Genomic DNA, 21477 nt, shown 5'->3' on the forward strand with positions numbered 1-21477 from the left:
TAAAAAATTGGTCCCATTAAGGGTAGTTCTTTTTTACAATTAAGCCTATGGTGAAGACCGCATGTCTTTCTCTTTTGTAGTTTGGGAGTTGGGGTTAATTTCGGGGTTATGCTTCACTCTCACACAAACGTTTCTTCAATGAGGTCGGAAAGTGCGGCCGTACACTTCAGTGATATCAATAAGTTTTCATCCTCTAGATCGCCTTTTCATCTTTTCGGAACAGTTAACTTTAAGAAAATATCTCTATTCAAATCCATTCTACACCTGTTTGAAGATTGAAGTCAAAGGCACTTTTCATACTCTGTACTTAGAACTATTTTTGGAAATTTCTCACGCTTGCGCAGTCACAAAAAAGGTCAGACATGCGCAGAAGTAAAAAAGGTCACCTCACTAACCCTCGCCAAAGTCCACTACCATCCTTCAAGTCCACTACCCTGACCCTTACCCTAACACTAACCCTGACCCTAACCCTAACCCTGACCCTAACCCAAACACTGACCCTAACCCAAACCCAAACCCTGACCCTAACCCTGACCCTAACCCTAACCCAAACCCTGACCCAAACCCTGACCCTAACCCAAACCCTGACCCAAACCCTGACCCTAACCCAAACACTAACCCTAACCCAAACCCCAAATGTGTTAAAATCGTTGTTTTGAAGGCCTTACTTTATCTTGGAACGGGTAAGTCTAGGAGGGTAATCGATTGGATTTTCGTATTAAGTTTTTTCACGAACTTCTCAAAAATCATAGTTTTGGAGGAGTAGGGGGTCAGGTTATGATTTTTGGTACTTTTTAAAGTCGACCTTTTCAAAATTTCAACATGATCCTTGACATTAAAAAATTGGTCCCATTAAGGGTAGTTCTTTTTTACAATTAAGCCTATGGTGAAGACCGCATGTCTTTCTCTTTTGTAGTTTGGGAGTTGGGGTTAATTTCGGGGTTAGGCTTCACTCTCACACAAACGTTTCTTCAATGAGGTCGGAAAGTGCGGCCGTACACTTCAGTGATATCAATAAGTTTTCATCCTCTAGATCGCCTTTTCATCTTTTCGGAACAGTTAACTTTAAGAAAATATCTCTATTCAAATCCATTCTACACCTGTTTGAAGATTGAAGTCAAAGGCACTTTTCATACTCTGTACTTAGAAATATTTTTGGAAATTTCTCACGCATGCGCAGTCACAAAAAAGGTCAGACATGCGCAGAAGTAAAAAAGGTCACCTCACTAACCCTCGCCAAAGTCCACTACCATCCTTCAAGTCCACTACCCTGACCCTTACCCTAACACTAACCCTGACCCTAACCCTAACCCTGACCCTAACCCAAACCCTGACCCTAACCCAAACCCTGACCCTGACCCTAACCCTGACCCTAACCCTAACCCAAACCCTGACCCAAACCCTGACCCTAACCCAAACCCTGACCCAAACCCTGACCCTAACCCAAACACTAACCCTAACCCAAACCCCAAATGTGTTAAAATCGTTGTTTTGAAGGCCTTACTTTATCTTGGAACGGGTAAGTCTAGGAGGGTAATCGATTGGATTTTCGTATTAAGTTTTTTCATTAACTTCTCAAAAATCATAGTTTTGGAGGAGTAGGGGGTCAGGTTATGATTTTTGGTACTTTTTAAAGTCGACCTTTTCAAAATTTCAACATGATCCTTGACATTAAAAAATTGGTCCCATTAAGGGTAGTTCTTTTTTACAATTAAGCCTATGGTGAAGACCGCATGTCTTTCTCTTTTGTAGTTTGGGAGTTGGGGTTAATTTCGGGGTTAGGCTTCACTCTCACACAAACGTTTCTTCAATGAGGTCGGAAAGTGCGGCCGTACACTTCAGTGATATCAATAAGTTTTCATCCTCTAGATCGCCTTTTCATCTTTTCGGAACAGTTAACTTTAAGAAAATATCTCTATTCAAATCCATTCTACACCTGTTTGAAGATTGAAGTCAAAGGCACTTTTCATACTCTGTACTTAGAAATATTTTTGGAAATTTCTCACGCATGCGCAGTCACAAAAAAGGTCAGACATGCGCAGAAGTAAAAAAGGTCACCTCACTAACCCTCGCCAAAGTCCACTACCATCCTTCAAGTCCACTACCCTGACCCTTACCCTAACACTAACCCTGACCCTAACCCTAACCCTGACCCTAACCCAAACCCTGACCCTAACCCAAACCCAAACCCTGACCCTAACCCTGACCCTAACCCTAACCCAAACCCTGACCCAAACCCTGACCCTAACCCAAACCCTGACCCAAACCCTGACCCTAACCCAAACACTAACCCTAACCCAAACCCCAAATGTGTTAAAATCGTTGTTTTGAAGGCCTTACTTTATCTTGGAACGGGTAAGTCTAGGAGGGTAATCGATTGGATTTTCGTATTAAGTTTTTTCATTAACTTCTCAAAAATCATAGTTTTGGAGGAGTAGGGGGTCAGGTTATGATTTTTGGTACTTTTTAAAGTCGACCTTTTCAAAATTTCAACATGATCCTTGACATTAAAAAATTGGTCCCATTAAGGGTAGTTCTTTTTTACAATTAAGCCTATGGTGAAGACCGCATGTCTTTCTCTTTTGTAGTTTGGGAGTTGGGGTTAATTTCGGGGTTAGGCTTCACTCTCACACAAACGTTTCTTCAATGAGGTCGGAAAGTGCGGCCGTACACTTCAGTGATATCAATAAGTTTTCATCCTCTAGATCGCCTTTTCATCTTTTCGGAACAGTTAACTTTAAGAAAATATCTCTATTCAAATCCATTCTACACCTGTTTGAAGATTGAAGTCAAAGGCACTTTTCATACTCTGTACTTAGAACTATTTTTGGAAATTTCTCACGCTTGCGCAGTCACAAAAAAGGTCAGACATGCGCAGAAGTAAAAAAGGTCACCTCACTAACCCTCGCCAAAGTCCACTACCATCCTTCAAGTCCACTACCCTGACCCTTACCCTAACACTAACCCTGACCCTAACCCTAACCCTGACCCTAACCCAAACCCTGACCCTAACCCAAACCCAAACCCTGACCCTAACCCTGACCCTAACCCTAACCCAAACCCTGACCCAAACCCTGACCCTAACCCAAACCCTGACCCAAACCCTGACCCTAACCCAAACACTAACCCTAACCCAAACCCCAAATGTGTTAAAATCGTTGTTTTGAAGGCCTTACTTTATCTTGGAACGGGTAAGTCTAGGAGGGTAATCGATTGGATTTTCGTATTAAGTTTTTTCACGAACTTCTCAAAAATCATAGTTTTGGAGGAGTAGGGGGTCAGGTTATGATTTTTGGTACTTTTTAAAGTCGACCTTTTCAAAATTTCAACATGATCCTTGACATTAAAAAATTGGTCCCATTAAGGGTAGTTCTTTTTTACAATTAAGCCTATGGTGAAGACCGCATGTCTTTCTCTTTTGTAGTTTGGGAGTTGGAGTTAATTTCGGGGTTAGGCTTCACTCTCACACAAACGTTTCTTCAATGAGGTCGGAAAGTGCGGCCGTACACTTCAGTGATATCAATAAGTTTTCATCCTCTAGATCGCCTTTTCATCTTTTCGGAACAGTTAACTTTAAGAAAATATCTCTATTCAAATCCATTCTACACCTGTTTGAAGATTGAAGTCAAAGGCACTTTTCATACTCTGTACTTAGAAATATTTTTGGAAATTTCTCACGCATGCGCAGTCACAAAAAAGGTCAGACATGCGCAGAAGTAAAAAAGGTCACCTCACTAACCCTCGCCAAAGTCCACTACCATCCTTCAAGTCCACTACCCTGACCCTTACCCTAACACTAACCCTGACCCTAACCCTAACCCTGACCCTAACCCAAACCCTGACCCTAACCCAAACCCAAACCCTGACCCTAACCCTGACCCTAACCCTAACCCAAACCCTGACCCAAACCCTGACCCTAACCCAAACCCTGACCCAAACCCTGACCCTAACCCAAACACTAACCCTAACCCAAACCCCAAATGTGTTAAAATCGTTGTTTTGAAGGCTTTACTTTATCTTGGAACGGGTAAGTCTAGGAGGGTAATCGATTGGATTTTCGTATTAAGTTTTTTCACGAACTTCTCAAAAATCATAGTTTTGGAGGAGTAGGGGGTCAGGTTATGATTTTTGGTACTTTTTAAAGTCGACCTTTTCAAAATTTCAACATGATCCTTGACATTAAAAAATTGGTCCCATTAAGGGTAGTTCTTTTTTACAATTAAGCCTATGGTGAAGACCGCATGTCTTTCTCTTTTGTAGTTTGGGAGTTGGGGTTAATTTCGGGGTTAGGCTTCACTCTCACACAAACGTTTCTTCAATGAGGTCGGAAAGTGCGGCCGTACACTTCAGTGATATCAATAAGTTTTCATCCTCTAGATCGCCTTTTCATCTTTTCGGAACAGTTAACTTTAAGAAAATATCTCTATTCAAATCCATTCTACACCTGTTTGAAGATTGAAGTCAAAGGCACTTTTCATACTCTGTACTTAGAAATATTTTTGGAAATTTCTCACGCATGCGCAGTCACAAAAAAGGTCAGACATGCGCAGAAGTAAAAAAGGTCACCTCACTAACCCTCGCCAAAGTACACTACCCTAACCTGACCCAAACCCTGACCCTAACCCAAACACTAACCCTAACCCAAACCCCAAATGTGTTAAAATCGTTGTTTTGAAGGCCTTACTTTATCTTGGAACGGGTAAGTCTAGGAGGGTAATCGATTGGATTTTCGTATTAAGTTTTTTCACGAACTTCTCAAAAATCATAGTTTTGGAGGAGTAGGGGGTCAGGTTATGATTTTTGGTACTTTTTAAAGTCGACCTTTTCAAAATTTCAACATGATCCTTGACATTAAAAAATTGGTCCCATTAAGGGTAGTTCTTTTTTACAATTAAGCCTATGGTGAAGACCGCATGTCTTTCTCTTTTGTAGTTTGGGAGTTGGGGTTAATTTCGGGGTTAGGCTTCACTCTCACACAAACGTTTCTTCAATGAGGTCGGAAAGTGCGGCCGTACACTTCAGTGATATCAATAAGTTTTCATCCTCTAGATCGCCTTTTCATCTTTTCGGAACAGTTAACTTTAAGAAAATATCTCTATTCAAATCCATTCTACACCTGTTTGAAGATTGAAGTCAAAGGCACTTTTCATACTCTGTACTTAGAAATATTTTTGGAAATTTCTCACGCATGCGCAGTCACAAAAAAGGTCAGACATGCGCAGAAGTAAAAAAGGTCACCTCACTAACCCTCGCCAAAGTACACTACCCTAACCTGACCCAAACCCTGACCCTAACCCAAACACTAACCCTAACCCAAACCCCAAATGTGTTAAAATCGTTGTTTTGAAGGCCTTACTTTATCTAGGAACGGGTAAGTCTAGGAGGGTAATCGATTGGATTTTCGTATTAAGTTTTTTCACGAACTTCTCAAAAATCATAGTTTTGGAGGAGTAGGGGGTCAGGTTATGATTTTTGGTACTTTTTAAAGTCGACCTTTTCAAAATTTCAACATGATCCTTGACATTAAAAAATTGGTCCCATTAAGGGTAGTTCTTTTTTACAATTAAGCCTATGGTGAAGACCGCATGTCTTTCTCTTTTGTAGTTTGGGAGTTGGGGTTAATTTCGGGGTTAGGCTTCACTCTCACACAAACGTTTCTTCAATGAGGTCGGAAAGTGCGGCCGTACACTTCAGTGATATCAATAAGTTTTCATCCTCTAGATCGCCTTTTCATCTTTTCGGAACAGTTAACTTTAAGAAAATATCTCTATTCAAATCCATTCTACACCTGTTTGAAGATTGAAGTCAAAGGCACTTTTCATACTCTGTACTTAGAAATATTTTTGGAAATTTCTCACGCATGCGCCGTCAAAAAAAAGGTCAGACATGCGCAGAAGTAAAAAAGGTCACCTCACTAACCCTCGCCAAAGTCCACTACCCTGACCCTTACCCTAACACTAACCCTGACCCTAACCCTAACCCTGACCCTAACCCAAACCCTGACCCTAACCCAAACCCAAACCCTGACCCTAACCCTGACCCTAACCCTAACCCAAACCCTGACCCAAACCCTGACCCTAACCCAAACCCTGACCCAAACCCTGACCCTAACCCAAACACTAACCCTAACCCAAACCCCAAATGTGTTAAAATCGTTGTTTTGAAGGCCTTACTTTATCTTGGAACGGGTAAGTCTAGGAGGGTAATCGATTGGATTTTCGTATTAAGTTTTTTCACGAACTTCTCAAAAATCATAGTTTTGGAGGAGTAGGGGGTCAGGTTATGATTTTTGGTACTTTTTAAAGTCGACCTTTTCAAAATTTCAACATGATCCTTGACATTAAAAAATTGGTCCCATTAAGGATAGTTCTTTTTTACAATTAAGCCTATGGTGAAGACCGCATGTCTTTCTCTTTTGTAGTTTGGGAGTTGGGGTTAATTTCGGGGTTAGGCTTCACTCTCACACAAACGTTTCTTCAATGAGGTCGGAAAGTGCGGCCGTACACTTCAGTGATATCAATAAGTTTTCATCCTCTAGATCGCCTTTTCATCTTTTCGGAACAGTTAACTTTAAGAAAATATCTCTATTCAAATCCATTCTACACCTGTTTGAAGATTGAAGTCAAAGGCACTTTTCATACTCTGTACTTAGAAATATTTTTGGAAATTTCTCACGCATGCGCAGTCACAAAAAGATCAGACATGCGCAGAAGTAAAAAAGGTCACCTCACTAACCCTCGCCAAAGTCCACTACCATCCTTCAAGTCCACTACCCTGACCCTTACCCTAACACTAACCCTGACCCTAACCCTAACCCTGACCCTAACCCAAACCCTGACCCTAACCCAAACCCAAACCCTGACCCTAACCCTGACCCTAACCCTAACCCAAACCCTGACCCAAACCGTGACCCTAACCCAAACCCTGACCCAAACCCTGACCCTAACCCAAACACTAACCCTAACCCAAACCCCAAATGTGTTAAAATCGTTGTTTTGAAGGCCTTACTTTATCTTGGAACGGGTAAGTCTAGGAGGGTAATCGATTGGATTTTCGTATTAAGTTTTTTCACGAACTTCTCAAAAATCATAGTTTTGGAGGAGTAGGGGGTCAGGTTATGATTTTTGGTACTTTTTAAAGTCGACCTTTTCAAAATTTCAACATGATCCTTGACATTAAAAAATTGGTCCCATTAAGGGTAGTTCTTTTTTACAATGAAATATCTCTATTCAAATCCATTCTACACCTGTTTGAAGATTGAAGTCAAAGGCACTTTTCATACTCTGTACTTAGAAATATTTTTGGAAATTTCTCACGCATGCGCAGTCACAAAAAAGGTCAGACATGCGCAGAAGTAAAAAAGGTCACCTCACTAACCCTCGCCAAAGTACACTACCCTAACCTGACCCTAACCCAAACCCCAAATGTGTTAAAATCGTTGTTTTGAAGGCCTTACTTTATCTTGGAACGGGTAAGTCTAGGAGGGTAATCGATTGGATTTTCGTATTAAGTTTTTTCACGAACTTCTCAAAAATCATAGTTTTGGAGGAGTAGGGGGTCAGGTTATGATTTTTGGTACTTTTTAAAGTCGACCTTTTCAAAATTTCAACATGATCCTTGACATTAAAAAATTGGTCCCATTAAGGGTAGTTCTTTTTTACAATTAAGCCTATGGTGAAGACCGCATGTCTTTCTCTTTTGTAGTTTGGGAGTTGGGGTTAATTTCGGGGTTAGGCTTCACTCTCACACAAACGTTTCTTCAATGAGGTCGGAAAGTGCGGCCGTACACTTCAGTGATATCAATAAGTTTTCATCCTCTAGATCGCCTTTTCATCTTTTCGGAACAGTTAACTTTAAGAAAATACCTCTATTCAAATCCATTCTACACCTGTTTGAAGATTGAAGTCAAAGGCACTTTTCATACTCTGTACTTAGAACTATTTTTGGAAATTTCTCACGCATGCGCAGTCACAAAAAAGGTCAGACATGCGCAGAAGTAAAAAAGGTCACCTCACTAACCCTCGCCAAAGTCCACTACCCTAACCCTAACCCTAACCCTAAACCTAACCCTAACCCTAACCCTAACCCTAACCCTAACCCTAACCCCTAACCCTAACCCCTAACCCTAACCCTAACCCTAACCCTAACCCTAACCCTAACTTCAGCGTTGAATTTAAAATGCCTACCCTGTTCGCCCAAAAAACCTCCATTTTAGCTCATGTGGGGATTACTTCAAACATGTTGTAGTCTTACAATTTTCAGAAAAACGCCTATCACTGTATATGGATGGGAAGATCTGCTCTCTAGATTTTCAAAACGGGATTCGGATTGAAACAAACGCAAGATATAGTGAAATACCGAGTGCAAACCTAACCTAACCCTATTTTTTGCACTTATTGTAGCCAATCACCGCTGAACCCAAATTAACTGAAACATGTTTACAATTTTCAGAGTTATTATTTCAAGCATGTTCTAATCTCTTTTAGGGCCATGCCAATTTACTTTTTACAATTTGTTATAACTGATTATTAATTTGATATAACAGATTATTAATTTGATATAACAGACTATCAATTTGATATAACAAATTATCAATTTGATATAAAAAATTGTGATAATTTGATATAACAAATTAATATCAAATTGATAATCTGTTATATCAAATTAATAATAAAATGTGTTTTCTTTAATATGTTTTGACCTTGGAGTTCAACAATTATGACGTTACATATTTTAATTAAAGGGTCGTGTGCACACCCATATACACATGTGAACACATAAGGTTAGTTACATAATTTTTTAATTTTGAAATATAATGTTTACAGGAAAAAAACATGCAAACTGGATACTTCTGACTTGGTACAGAAAATTTTCAAATAAAATTGTGAGTTAAAAATATTTGCGAATTTTGCATCTATCAAAAGATGTAAAAAAAGATACAATATATATATAAAAAAGTAGCCAATTACCGTTATTCTGTAGCCAATCAACGCTCTTCTGTAGCCAGTCACCGCTATTACGTATGATATTACCGCTGAAATGTAGGCAATTACCGCTATCTTGTAGTCAATTACCGCCGCGGTATTTGGATACATAATAACGGTAGGTGGTTACTAGTTACCAATTACCGCTGAAATGTAGGCAATTACCGCTGAAATGTAGACAATTACCGCTATCTTGTAGTCAATTACCGCCGCGGTATTTGGATACATAATAACGGTGAGTGGTTACTAGTAACCAATTACCGCTGAAATGTAGGCAATTACCGCTATCTTGTAGTCAATTACCGCCGCGGTATTTGGATACATAATAACGGTGAGTGGTTACTAGTAACCAATTACCGCTGAAATGTAGGCAATCACCGCGGTGGTATTTGGATACATTATACCGGTGAATGTCTACGTTTCAGCGGTAATGGCTACATTTATAGCGGTGATTGCCTACATTTCAGCGGTAATGGCTACATTTATAGCGGTGATTGCTTACATTTCAGCGGTAATGGCTACATTTATAGCGGTGATTGCCTACATTTCAGCAGTGATGGGTTCTGCTATGCTATGCTATACTATGCTATACTATACTATGCTATACTATATACTATATACTATATGCTAAACTAAACTATACTATACTAAACTATACTATACTATACTATACTATATACTATACTATACTATGCTATACTATACTATACTATACTATACTATACTATACTATACTATACTATACTATACTATACTATACTATACTATACTATACTATACTATACTATACTATACTATACTATACTATACTATACTATACTATACTATACTATATACTATATACTATATAATATAATATACTTTATACTATATACTATACTATACTATATACTATACCATACTATACTATACTATATACTTCACTATTCTATACTATACTATACTATACTATACTATACGTATACTATACTATACTATACTATACTTTACTATACTATATACTATGCTATACTATTATATACTCTATACTATACTATACTATACTATACTTTTCTATACTATACTAAACTATACTACATACTATACTATACTAGGTTTTTCTGCGAAAAAGTATGAAAATACCGTTTTTGAATACGTAGACATTACAAGGGGTTGTATTATTTTTTTTTTGGTTTGCAATGTCATAAAAAGTACTTATGTTATGTAAAGCATATGGAATGCAGGTTTCCAGACTTGAAGGAATAGTTAATAAAAAAAAAATTTCTTAGAAAAATTTTATCACGAAAATTGTCTTTTTTGAAACCTTCAGAAAATTTAGATATCCGCTTGTGACGGTTATTTTAGTCTGATATTTGAAGAATATGGTTCTTTATCTTCAATTTCCAGCCTAACTTTTTTATTATTGTCCCTTAATAAAGGAGGATCTAACCTTAATACAAAGGGACCAAAACCAAATATGAGAATGCTATTTTTTTTTAATGCAAAGTGAGTCAAGCGAAACTTTGTGAAGTTAATCTCTATAATAAGAAGTATTTTTCCGGTATGAGGATAATGGCCTGCAGCCTAAAATTTAATGGTAATTGGCAACCCGTGCAAAAATTAGGGGTTGCCTTAATTCTTATATTTTCGATAGGTATTGATTAAAAGTTAGATGGATTTGTTCGTAATGATGTATAGTTAACGTCAAAATCTTGTTATCCCCTATGGTTGATTTTTATTGAAAATTTGGATATTTTTAATTGTGGTATCACACAAGCTGCAAAATATCAAAACTGACTTTGAATACGGTAAAAAAAAAGTTGGAGTTCACTTGAATTTGTCAAAAAGACACAAAATAACCAAAGAGAACAAATAAAAAAAGAGAAATAACAAAATTAGAAAAAAATTACCACCCCCCTATGTATGTATGTATGTTCGAGTATTTGACAACACATTTGAACCATAAAGATGTCATTTCCATTTCAGTAAACGATGCTGGTATGTCATTAATATTGAAACAATATCCAAATATGAAAAAAGAGTTACCAATTACCGCTGAAATGTAGGCAATTACCGCCTCTATGTATCCAATTAACACTGCGGTATTTGGCTACAAGTTAGTGGTAATTGCCTACATTTCAGCGGTAATTGGTAACTAGTAACCACTTACCGTTATTATGTATCCAAATACCGCGGTGGTAATTGACTACAAGATAGCGGTAATTGCCTACATTTCAGCGGTAATTGGTAACTAGTAACCACTTACCGTTATTATGTATCCAAATACCGCGGTGGTAATTGACTACAAGATAGCGGTAATTGCCTACATTTCAGCGGTAATTGGTAACTTGTAACCACCCACCGTTATTTTGTATCCAAATACCGCGGCGGTAATTGGATACAAGATAGCGGTAATTGCCTACATTTCAGCGGTAATTGCCTACATTTCAGCGGTAATTGGTAACTAGTAACCACTTACCTTTTTTATGTATCCAAATACCGCGGCGGTAATTGACTACAAGATAGCGGTAATTGCCTACATTTCAGCGGTAATATCATACGTAATAGCGGTAACTGGCTACAGAAGAGCGTTGATTGACTACAGAATAGCGGTAATTAGCTACTTTTTTATATATATATTGAACCTTTTTTTACATGTTTTGATAGATGCAAAATTGGCAAATCTTTTTAACTTTTAATTCACTATTTAATTGGAAAAATTTCTGTACCAAGTCCTATACTATACTATACTATACTATACTAAATACTATACTATATTATACTACACTATATACTATATAATATACTATACTATATTCTATACTCTATACTATACTATTTACTATACTATACTATACTATACTATACTATACTATAGTATACTATAGTATACTATACTATACTATACTATACTATACTATACACTATACTATACTATACTATACTATACTATACTATACTATACTATACTATACTATACTATACTATACTATACTATACTATACTATACTATACTATACTATACTATACTATACTATACTATACTATACTATACTATATACTATATACTATATACTATACTATACTATACTATACTATACACTATATACTATATACTATATACTATACTATACTATACTATACTATACTATACTATACTATACTATATTATATACTATACTATACTTTAATATACTATAGACATATATATGAGTCTAAATACATACATCTTACACACTAACACATACACATAAACAGTTGTGCTGAAAATCAAACACATACAGGGAAGGTTTCTAATTTTATATTGATACAGTTAGTTCCGGTACCTCCAGAACTTTTAAAACAAAATCTATTTACATATATACATCAACACTTCTATTTGTTTATTTAGTGGACATATCCATCTGTATGCTGGTGATTTGTGCAAATTTTATGGCCTCGCGTAAAGCCATGAGAGAAGTGATAGTCAATATCATCGAATCTCTATCCATGTCAGGTTTTTGGATGTGCTGTATAATGCCAAATACCGCATCCAAATCATCTATTTGATGAAACTTCAAGACGAAAATTTCAGCAGACATGTTGACTGTTTCAGAATGTAAATGCAGTGTAAAGTGACAACCAGTGGCTATAAGGAAATGACGCTGAACATAATGATGATTGACGTGTGTCTAAGGTGTCAAATGACGTCATAATAGAATCGTGATTTCCCCAACTTTAGCCTGAGCATAAAGGTGATTGACGGGTGTCAAATGACGTCATAATAGAATTAGGATGTTTCCAGTTTTAGCAAAACGTAAAATTGTTTCTTATATGAAGAGTCTAAAATGATTCTGAATGACTACTTGATAGGTTTTTGGCCATTTTTCAACGCAATCTCAACTAACCAGGAGAAACATACACAACCAGCTGAATATGAGTTTGAAAGAACTCACACCAAACTACAATATAGGTGAAAACCATACACATATCTGGAGGCATAAAAAAATTACTGGCCTTTGAACATGGTCGCCGAAATTTTTTTGGTTTTTTAAAGTGGGTCTTAAATGGTTTATTTTCGTAAGAAACGAGCAAAAAACATGCCCCCATAGAGTGAGTACAAAGCGGTAATTTGGTAACACTGGAGGAGGTAATTTTGCTACTGGAGGAGGTAATTTGGCTACAAGTAGCCAAGATGTAGCCATGATGTAGCCATGTAGCCAAATTACCGCTAAAGATGTAGCCAAGATGTAGCCATGATGTAGCCATGTAGCCAAATTTCCGATAAAAATGTAGCCATTATTAGGCGGTAATTTGGCTACGGTTGTCAAATTACCGTAAAAATGTATCCAAATCACCGCTAAAAGGGTGCCATTTTTGTTAGCACCGTAACCAAAAGTGTTAGCACCTTATCCCAAAGTGCTAACAAATTTTTAAGGTGCGAACAAATAAAAATTTGGCTACTTTGCCATAGCCCTAACCCTAACCCTAACCCTAACCCTAACCCTAACCCTAACCTAACCCTAACCCTAACCCTAACCCTAACCCTAACCCTAACCCTAACCCTAAACCCTGACCCTAACCCTAACCCTGACCCTAACCCAAACCCTGACCCTAACCCAAACCCAAACCCTGACCCTAACCCTGACCCTAACCCTAACCCAAACCCTGACCCAAACCCTGACCCTCACCCAAACCCTGACCCAAACCCTGACCCTAACCCAAACACTAACCCTAACCCAAACCCCAAATGTGTTAAAATCGTTGTTTTGAAGGCCTTACTTTATCTTGGAACGGGTAAGTCTAGGAGGGTAATCGATTGGATTTTCGTATTAAGTTTTTTCACGAACTTCTCAAAAATCATAGTTTTGGAGGAGTAGGGGGTCAGGTTATGATTTTTGGTACTTTTTAAAGTCGACCTTTTCAAAATTTCAACATGATCCTTGACATTAAAAAATTGGTCCCATTAAGGGTAGTTCTTTTTTACAATTAAGCCTATGGTGAAGACCGCATGTCTTTCTCTTTTGTAGTTTGGGAGTTGGGGTTAATTTCGGGGTTAGGCTTCACTCTCACACAAACGTTTCTTCAATGAGGTCGGAAAGTGCGGCCGTACACTTCAGTGATATCAATAAGTTTTCATCCTCTAGATCGCCTTTTCATCTTTTCGGAACAGTTAACTTTAAGAAAATATCTCTATTCAAATCCATTCTACACCTGTTTGAAGATTGAAGTCAAAGGCACTTTTCATACTCTGTACTTAGAAATATTTTTGGAAATTTCTCACGCATGCGCAGTCACAAAAAAAAGTCAGACATGCGCAGAAGTAAAAAAGGTCACCTCACTAACCCTCGCCAAAGTCCACTACCATCCTTCAAGTCCACTACCCTGACCCTTACCCTAACACTAACCCTGACCCTAACCCTAACCCTGACCCTAACCCAAACCCTGACCCTAACCCAAACCCAAACCCTGACCCTAACCCTGACCCTAACCCTAACCCAAACCCTGACCCAAACCCTGACCCTAACCCAAACCCTGACCCAAACCCTGACCCTAACCCAAACACTAACCCTAACCCAAACCCCAAATGTGTTAAAATCGTTGTTTTGAAGGCCTTACTTTATCTTGGAACGGGTAAGTCTAGGAGGGTAATCGATTGGATTTTCGTATTAAGTTTTTTCACGAACTTCTCAAAAATCATAGTTTTGGAGGAGTAGGGGGTCAGGTTATGATTTTTGGTACTTTTTAAAGTCGACCTTTTCAAAATTTCAACATGATCCTTGACATTAAAAAATTGGTCCCATTAAGGGTAGTTCTTTTTTACAATTAAGCCTATGGTGAAGACCGCATGTCTTTCTCTTTTGTAGTTTGGGAGTTGGGGTTAATTTCGGGGTTAGGCTTCACTCTCACACAAACGTTTCTTCAATGAGGTCGGAAAGTGCGGCCGTACACTTCAGTGATATCAATAAGTTTTCATCCTCTAGATCGCCTTTTCATCTTTTCGGAACAGTTAACTTTAAGAAAATATCTCTATTCAAATCCATTCTACACCTGTTTGAAGATTGAAGTCAAAGGCACTTTTCATACTCTGTACTTAGAAATATTTTTGGAAATTTCTCACGCATGCGCAGTCACAAAAAAGGTCAGACATGCGCAGAAGTAAAAAAGGTCACCTCACTAACCCTCGCCAAAGTACACTACCCTAACCTGACCCAAACCCTGACCCTAACCCAAACACTTACCCTAACCCAAACCCCAAATGTGTTAAAATCGTTGTTTTGAAGGCCTTACTTTATCTTGGAACGGGTAAGTCTAGGAGGGTAATCGATTGGATTTTCGTATTAAGTTTTTTCACGAACTTCTCAAAAATCATAGTTTTGGAGGAGTAGGGGGTCAGGTTATGATTTTTGGTACTTTTTAAAGTCGACCTTTTCAAAATTTCAACATGATCCTTGACATTAAAAAATTGGTCCCATTAAGGGTAGTTCTTTTTTACAATTAAGCCTATGGTGAAGACCGCATGTCTTTCTCTTTTGTAGTTTGGGAGTTGGGGTTAATTTCGGGGTTAGGCTTCACTCTCACACAAACGTTTCTTCAATGAGGTCGGAAAGTGCGGCCGTACACTTCAGTGATATCAATAAGTTTTCATCCTCTAGATCGCCTTTTCATCTTTTCGGAACAGTTAACTTTAAGAAAATATCTCTATTCAAATCCATTCTACACCTGTTTGAAGATTGAAGTCAAAGGCACTTTTCATACTCTGTACTTAGAAATATTTTTGGAAATTTCTCACGCATGCGCAGTCACAAAAAAGGTCAGACATGCGCAGAAGTAAAAAAGGTCACCTCACTAACCCTCGCCAAAGTCCACTACCATCCTTCAAGTCCACTACCCTGACCCTTACCCTAACACTAACCCTGACCCTAACCCTAACCCTGACCCTAACCCAAACCCTGACCCTAACCCAAACCCAAACCCTGACCCTAACCCTGACCCTAACCCTAACCCAAACCCTGACCCAAACCCTGACCCTAACCCAAACCCTGACCCAAACCCTGACCCTAACCCAAACACTAACCCTAACCCAAACCCCAAATGTGTTAAAATCGTTGTTTTGAAGGCCTTGCTTTATCTTGGAACGGGTAAGTCTAGGAGGGTAATCGATTGGATTTTCGTATTAAGTTTTTTCACGAACTTCTCAAAAATCATAGTTTTGGAGGAGTAGGGGGTCAGGTTATGATTTTTGGTACTTTTTAAAGTCGACCTTTTCAAAATTTCAACATGATCCTTGACATTAAAAAATTGGTCCCATTAAGGGTAGTTCTTTTTTACAATTAAGCCTATGGTGAAGACCGCATGTCTTTCTCTTTTGTAGTTTGGGAGTTGGGGTTAATTTCGGGGTTAGGCTTCACTCTCACACAAACGTTTCTTCAATGAGGTCGGAAAGTGCGGCCGTACACTTCAGTGATATCAATAAGTTTTCATCCTCTAGATCGCCTTTTCATCTTTTCGGAACAGTTAACTTTAAGAAAATATCTCTATTCAAATCCATTCTACACCTGTTTGAAGATTGAAGTCAAAGGCACTTTTCATACTCTGTACTTAGAACTATTTTTGGAAATTTCTCACGCATGCGCAGTCACAAAAAAGGTCAGACATGCGCAGAAGTAAAAAAGGTCACCTCACTAACCCTCGCCAAAGTCCACTACCCTAACCCTAACCTAACCCTAACCCTAACCCTAACCCTAACCCTAACCCTAACCCAAACCCTAACCCTAACCCTAACCCTAACCCTAACCCTAACCCTAACCTAACCCTAACCCTAACCCTAACCCTAACCCTAACCCTAACCCTAACCCTAACCCTAACCCTACGGCAATCCTTTTTTACCCACTAGGTGAAAATGATAGATAAAAGTCTAAGGTCTAATGAACCAAAAGGCCCAAGTGGAAAAACTCATGGTTTGTCTTCATCATAGGTCCAAAGTCAGATTTAAAAAAAAAATCCCTACCCCCAAATTTAAAAGAGTGTCAAAAATTCCCTACGGCAAAACTTTTTTACCCACTACGTGCAAATGATAGATAATGGTCTAAGGTCAAAAGGGCCAAAATGCCCAAGTGGGACAACTCATGGTTTGTCTTCACCAAAGGTCCAAACTTAGGTCTAAAGGGTCTAACATGCCCATCTTTCATTTTTAAAAGTCTGTCAAAAGTTCCCTACGGCAATACTTTTTTAACTCACTAAGTGCAAATGATAGATAATGGTCTAAGGTCAAAAGGGCCAAAAGGCCCAAGTGGGACAACTCATGGTTTGTCTTCACCAAAGGTCCGAACTTAGGTCTAAAGGGTCTAACATGCCCACCCCTCATTTTTAAAAGTCTATCAAAAGTTCCCTACGGCAATACTTTTTTAACTCACTAAGTGCAAATGATAGATAATGGTCTAAGGTACAATGAGCCAAAAGGCCCAGGTGGGACAACTCATGGTTTGTCTATACCAAAGGTCCGAACTTAGGTCTAAAGGGTCTTACATGCCTACCCCTAATTTTTAAAAAGTCTGTCAAAAATTCCCTACGGCAGTACTTTTTTAACAACTAGGTGCAAATGATAGGTTATGGTTTAAGGTCCAATGGGACAAAAGCCCTAGGTGGGACAACTCATGGTTTGTCTTCACCATAGGTCGAAAGTCAAATTAAAAAAAAATGCCTACTCCCAATTTTTAAAAGAGTGTCAAAAATTCCCTACGGCAATAATGTTTTACCCACTAGCTGCAAATGATAGATAATGGTCTAAGGTCAAATGGGCCAAAAGGCCCAGGTGGGACAACTCATGGTTTGTCTATACAAAAGTTCCAAATTTTGGTCTAAAGGGTCTAACATGCCTACCCCTAATTTTTAAAAGTCTGTCAAAAATTCCCTACGGCAATACATTTTTACCACTAAGTGCAAATAATAGGTAAAGGTTTAAGGTCTAATGGGCCAAAAGGCCCAGGTGTGACAACTCATGGTTTCTCTTCACCATAGGTCCAAAGTCAGAATTAAAAAAAATGCCTACCCCAAATTTTTTAAAGAGTGTAAAAAATTCTCTACGGCAATACGTTTTTACCCACTAAGTCCAAATGATTAATAATGGTCCATGGTCAAATGGGTCAAAAGGCCCAGGTGGGACAACTCATGGTTTGTCTATACCATGGGTCCGAACTTAGGTCTAAAGGGTCTTACATGCCTACCCCTAATTTTTAAAAAGTCTGTCAAAAATTCCCTACGGCAGTACATTTTTAACCACTAGGTGCAAATGATAGGTTATGGTTAAAGGTCCAATGGGCCAAAAGTCCTAGGTGAGACAACTCATGGTTTGTCTTCACCATAGGTCCAAAGTCAACTTAAAAAAAATGCCTACCCCCAATTTTTAAAAGAGTGTCAAAAATTCCCTACGGCAATAATGTTTTACCCGCTAGCTGCCAATGATAGATAATGGTCTAATGTCAAATGGGCCAAAAGGCCCAGGTGGGACAACTCATGGTTTGTCTATACCAAAGGTCCGAACTTTGGTCTAAAGGGTCTAACATGGCTACCGCTAATTTTTAAAGGTCTGTCAAAAATTCCCTACGGCAATACTTTTTTACCCACTAAATGAAAATGATAGATAATGGTCTAAGGTCCAATGAGCCAAAAGGCACAGGTGGGACAACTCATGGTTTGTCTATACAAGAGGTCCGAACTCATGTTTCAAGGGTTAACATGCCTACCCCTAATTTTTAAAAGTCTGTCAAAAATTCCTTACGGCAATACATTTTTACCACGTAAGTGCAAATAATAGGTAAAGGTATAAGGTCTAATGTGCCAAAAGGCCTAGGTGTGACAACTCATGGTTTCTCTTCACCATAGGTCCAAAGTCAGAATTAAAAAAAATGCCTACCCCAAATTTTTAAAAGAGTGTAAAAAATTCCCTACGGCAATACTTTTTACCCACTAGGTGCAAATGATAGATAATGGTCTAAGGTCAAATGGGCCAAAGGTCCCAGGTGGGACAACTCATGGTTTGTCTCCACCATAAGTCCAAAGTAAGATTTATAAAAAAAATGCCTACTCCCAAATTTTAAAAGAGTGTCAAAAATTCCCTACGGCAATACTTTTTTACCCACTAGATGCAAATGATAGATAACGGTCTAAGGTCCAAAGGGCCAAAAGGCCCAGGTGGGACAACTCATGGCTTGTCTTCACCAAAGGTCCGAACTTGTGTCTAAAGGGTCTAACATGCCTACCCTTAATTTTTAAAAGTCTGTCAAAAATTCCCTACGGCAATACATTTTTACCCACTAGATGCAAATGATAAATAATGGTCCAAGGTCAAATGGGTCAAAAGGCCCAGGTGGGACAACTCATGGCTTGTCTATACCATGGGTCCGAACTTAGGTCTAAAGGGTCTAACATGGCTACCCCTAATTTTCAAAAGTCTGTCAAAAATTCCCTACGGCAATACATTTTTACCCACTAGATGCAAATGATAGGTAATGGTCCAAGGTCAAATAGGTCAAAAGGCCCAGGTGGGACAACTCATTGTTTCTCTTCACCAAAGGTCCGAACTTATGTCTAAAGGGTCTAACATGCCTACCCTTAATTTTTAAAAGTCTGTCAAAAATTCCCTACGGCAATACGTTTTTACCCACTAGATGCAAATGATAGATAATGGTCCAAGGTCAAATAGGTCAAAAGACCCAGGTGGGACAACTCATGGTTTATCTATACCAAAGGTCCAAACTTAGGTCTAAAGGGTCTTACATGCCTACCCCTAATTTTTAAAAAGTCTGTCAAAAATTCCCTACGGCAGTACATTTTTACCCACTAGGTGCAAATGATAGGTTATGGTTTAAGGTCCAATGGGCCAAAGTCCTAGGTGGGACAACTCATGGTTTGTCTTCACCATAGGTCCAAAGTCAAATTAAAAAAAAAATGCCTACCCCCAATTTTTAAAAGAGTGTCAAAAATTCCCTACGGCAATAGTTTTTTACCCACTAGATGCAAATGATAGATAATGGTCTAAGGTCAAATGGGCAAAAAGGCCCAGGTAGGACAACTCATGGTTTTTTCTATACCAAAGTTCCGAACTTTGGTCTAAAGGGTCTACTATGCCTTCCTCTAAATTTAAAAGTCTGTCAAAAATTCACGACGTCAATACTTTTTCCCCACTAGATGAAAATGATAGATAATGGTCTAAGGTCCAATGAGCCAGAAGGCCCAGGTGGGACAACTCATGGTTTGTCTATACCAAAGGTCCGAACTTAGGTCTAAAGGGTCTAACAAGCCTACCCCTAATTTTTAAAAGTCTGTCAAAAATTCCCTACGGCAAAACTTTTTTACCCACAAGTTGAAAATGATAGATAATGGTCTAAAGTCCAACGGGCCAAAAAGCCCAGGTGGGACAACTCATGGTTTGTCTATACCAAAGGTCCGAACTTAGGTCTAAACGTCTAACATGCCTACCCTTAATTTTTAAAAGTCTGTCAAAAATTCCCTACGGCAATACTTTTTACCCACTAGGTGCAAATAATAGATAATGGTCTAAGGTCCAATGGGCCAAAAGGCCCAGGTGGGACAACTCAAAGTTTGTCTTTTCCAAAGGTCCGAACTTAGGTCTAAAGGGTCTAACATGCCCACCCCTAAATTTTTAAAAGTCTGTCAAAAATTCCCTACGGCAATAAATTTTTACCTTCTAGGTGCAAATAATAGATTATGGTCTAAGGTCAAATGGGCCAAAAGGCCCAGGTGGGACAACTTATGGTTTTTCTATACCAAAGGTCCGAACTTAAATTTAAAGGGTCTAACATGCCTACCCCTAATTTTTAAAAGTCTGTCAAAAATTCCCTACGGCAACACTTTTTTACCCACTAGGTGCAAATGATAGGTAATGGTTTAAGGTCCAATGGGTTAAAAGTCCCAGGTTGGACAACTCATGGTTTGTCTTCACCATAGGTCTAAAGTCAGATTTAAAAAAAAAAATGACTACCCCCAATTTTAAAAGAGTGTGAAAAATTCCCTACGGCAATAATGTTTTACCCACTAGCTGCAAATGATAGATAATGGTCTAAGGTCAAATGGGTCAATAGGCCCAGGTGGGACAACTCATGGTTTGTCTATATCAAAGGTCCGAACTTTGGTCTAAAGGGTCTAACATGCCTACCCCTAATTTTTAAAAGTATGTCAAAAATTCCCTACGGCAATACTTTTTATCCAATAGATGCAAACGATAGGTAATGGTTTAAGGTCCAATGGGTCAAAAGGCCCAGGTTGGACAATTCATGGTTTGTCTCCACCATAGGTCCAAAATCAGATTTAAAACAAAATGTCTAACACTAATTTTTAAAAGAGTGTCAAAAATTCCCTACAGCAATAAAATTTTACCCACTAGGTGCAAATGATAGATAATGGTCTAAGGTCAAATGGGCCAAAAGGCCCAGGTGGGACAACTCATGGTTTGTCTATACCAAAGGTCCGAACTTTGGTCTAAAGGGTCTAACATGCCTACCCGTAATTTTTA

Source organism: Mytilus californianus, unplaced genomic scaffold (genome assembly GCF_021869535.1).
Source record: "Mytilus californianus isolate M0D057914Y unplaced genomic scaffold, xbMytCali1.0.p SCAF_13, whole genome shotgun sequence".
In the NCBI taxonomy this organism is placed as follows: Eukaryota; Metazoa; Mollusca; class Bivalvia; order Mytilida; family Mytilidae; genus Mytilus; species Mytilus californianus.